The sequence below is a fragment of the Arvicola amphibius genome, chromosome 5 (genome assembly GCF_903992535.2).
Source record: "Arvicola amphibius chromosome 5, mArvAmp1.2, whole genome shotgun sequence".
Taxonomy (NCBI): domain Eukaryota; kingdom Metazoa; phylum Chordata; class Mammalia; order Rodentia; family Cricetidae; genus Arvicola; species Arvicola amphibius.
The window spans coordinates 20,027,213-20,030,537 of NC_052051.1; the positions used below are offsets into that span (position 1 = coordinate 20,027,213).

The 3,325-nt window shown below is 51.3% G+C and overlaps 1 non-coding gene across 1 annotated transcript; it reads right to left on the reverse strand.

Moving 5' to 3' along the window:
• Positions 1-289: 289 nt before the first annotated feature.
• Positions 290-422, reverse strand: LOC119815933. The gene has a single exon (XR_005285606.1). It is a non-coding gene; the product is annotated as a small nucleolar RNA SNORA71 (small nucleolar RNA).
• Positions 423-3,325: the final 2,903 nt, after the last annotated feature.

Below are 3,325 nucleotides of genomic sequence, written 5' to 3' on the forward strand. Positions count from 1 at the left end.
CCCTCTGACTCCTACGATGCACATTGTGTATGGTCTATGGCAGGGCAGCCGCCACCAATTACATCTCTGACTGGAGTGACCCCCTCCACCCCCACCCAACAGGGCGCAATGATGCAAGCAGCAGATGTGTAGTAGTGTGCCACTGTGGCCGGGCAACGACCTTGCTGGCCATCTAGGAGACTTTAAAACCCAGGGCAGGAAGCAAAAGTCCCAGTGACAGCAATGATGTGCCTGTGGGGTGGCTCCAATAGCCTAGAGGCCCAAGTGTATGCAGAGTTGAGAAATCACATATGGGAAAGCCCCCAGCACTGGAAGGCATGGTGTGGACCTTCCAAACACAGGGCCATTCTTTCCACATTTCCTCTGCCTGCACTACCAATGACCAGGGCATGGGCTCCCCCTGATCACTTACAAATGCAGGAGCAGAGAGGGCTTGCTGTCAAATGCAGAAGCTGAGATCAGCCAGCTCAGCTGGGTATACGGACTGAGGAAATACATCTAATCCTATAAAAATTCTTCCACGCAGCCAACAAGTGAAACAGAAGGAAGACACACAGCGAGAGTTCTTAGGTTGTGGAACTGGGGAGGGGGGTCTCCTGACACTAAGGAAAACAGCCTAGTAGTTCTGCTTTCTGGGATCCAGCTGTAGGCAAGCCTCTAGGGCAGTTTCTTAATTAGCAATTGATTGATGGGGGAGAACCCAGCCCTTTGTGGGTGGGGCCATCCCTGGGCTGGTGGTCCTGGGTTCTGTAAGAAAGCAAGGGAACAAGTCAGTAAATAGCACCACTCCAAGGCCTCTGCATCAGCTCCTGCCTCAAGGTTCTGGCCCTGTTTGAGTCCCTGTCCTGGCTTCCTTCGGTGATGTGAAGTGTGAGTCAAACACTACCTTTTCCTTCCCAAGCTGCTTTGTTCATGGTGTCTCATCGCAGCAGTAGAAACCCTAACTAGGGCTGGAGAGATGGCTCAGAGGTTAAGAGCGCTGGCTGCTCTTCCTGAGTTCAATTCGCAGCAACAGCATGGGTGACTCATAGCCATCTATGATGAGATCTGGTGCCCTCTTCTGGTGTGTAGGCAGGACATGGTATACGTATAAATAAATCTTAAGGAAGGAAGGGAGGGAGGGAGGAAGGAAGGGGAAAGAAGGAAACCCTAACTAAGGCCCAGAGGTGGTGGCGCACACCTTTAATCACAGCAGTCTGGAGGCAGAGGCAGACGGATCTCTGTGAGTTTGAGGCCAGCCTAGTCAACAGAGCAAGTTCCAGGACTGGCTCCATAGCTACTGGAAAACCTTGTCTCAAAAAAAAAAAAAAAAAAAAAAAAAAAAAAAGAAAAGAAAAGAAACCCTAGCTAAGACAGACTTGGGTACAGGGGGCTTTGATGCAGCATCCTTCCTGCTTCTGATTCAGACCTGCCGCTACTAACCCACCAAAACAAGAGGGATCACTGGAGACTCGGGACTGAAGCAGGCACAACAGGGATCAGATGTCCACCATTGCCCAAAAAGAGTAAAACTGGGGCACCGGATACAGTCACCTTCATCCTCTGTCCATTTACTTCTCAGTCTGTCCCATTCCTGGGAACCCGTGAGCATCCCTTGGGGACAGCCTTTTTTTTTTTTTTTTTTTTCTTTTTTCTTTTTTTCTTTTTTTTTTTTTTGAGACAAGGTTTCTCTGTAGCTTTGGTGACTGTCCTGGAACTAGCTCTTGTAGACCAGGCTGGTCTCGAACTCACAGAGATCCACCGGCCTCTGCCTCCCCAGTGCTGCGATTAAAGGCGTGCGCCACCACCGCCCGGCCAGCCATCTTTTTTATTTGTTTGTTTTATTATTTTTTTTCATTTATTTTACATACAGACAACAGTTTCCTCTCCCCGCCCCTTCTCCTGTTGCCTCCCCCTCCTTCCACCCTTCTCCCTCCCCGCAATCACCCACCCACTTCTCCTCCTCCGTTCAGAAAGGGGCAGGCCTCCCATGGGAGTCAAGGAAGCCTGTCATATCACCTTGAGGCAGGACCAAGCTCCTCCCCCTGCATTAAGGCTGGGTGAGGCATCCCATGGGGAATAAGTTCCCAAAAGCCAGTTCAAGCGCCAGGGACAGGTCCTGATGCCACTGCTTGAAGCCCACAGACAGACCAAGCTACAAAACTGCGGTGGGTGTGGGGGTGTGACACAGTCATCTTAAGTACAGACCTTACCATGGGAGCGCTGTGATGCAGCAGCTTCCTGACAGGATAGAGATGTCTCTCGTGGCTCCTCTGCACCAAGGTGTCAGTTCTGCAGTAAACAAGAAGCACCTTTAAATAAGCATCTTTTAGATGCTGGTTAAATCGGTTCTGGGCAGCACATGAAGAGGTCCCAGTGCAAGAGCCACATAAAACAGATACAGGGAGACTGGATTATTTGTGACGCAAACGTTTTCTCGAAACGCAGTGACGCAGCATTTTCTGGTGACTCAGCATGGCGGGGGGGGGGGGGGGGGAGGCGTTGGCAGCATCACAGGAACAACAAATCATCTATGACAGAGCACTTCTCAGATCTTTTGTGCAAGCTCGGGTAAACTGAGGAGGTTCGAGAAGGTTCCTTTATCCTGTCTCCTGTCAAAGGTCCTCAAATGGAAAAATGTTGACCAACTTCAAAGACCTCAGCCCTGTGCAACCATCATTTCAGATAAGATCCTACTTGCCATCCAAAAGAAGACCTATTTAGGGTCAAAATGAGAAATTGGTTTCATTCACACCACAGATAAGGCAGAGCTGCCATGTAACCAGGCACAAATCTGCCTTTGCAGCTAGCTTCCTTACCTGAGAAGGAATGAACTATATTCACGTAGGACCTGGGGTCTTTCTGGCCTGAATCCAGCCAGACTCCCAAGGACCCCACCAGACTTTCCTGCACGGGGTCTTTGCTGGGCTGTCATCAGAACCTGCCTGAACTCCACACCACCCCTCTGCTGGTACCCACGGAAAGGCAATTAGGGGGCACTCTGGCTTCAAGGTGCACCGGCAGCACTTACCGGGACTCCTGCTTCCTGGACAGTGGCGCCCACCAGAGAGTGCGGAGAATAGGGGTGAGGGGCTGCCGCAGACCAGCTTCGTCATCCTTCGTGGTGTCAAGAGGGCCTCTTAGCCAAGGCCCAACAGGGAAGCAACCACTGGGGATGGGGTTTCACAGCAAGATGCCACACCGAAGTTCGAGAGCTGCGTCCCAGGATACTGGGCGCATCAACTTGAAAGGATGCAGATCTGAACGCGGGTCAACAGTCCGAGGACCCTGTGTAGAAAACGACAGGCGGCTTCGGATGCCACATAAATTTGAGGCACCGAGGCTC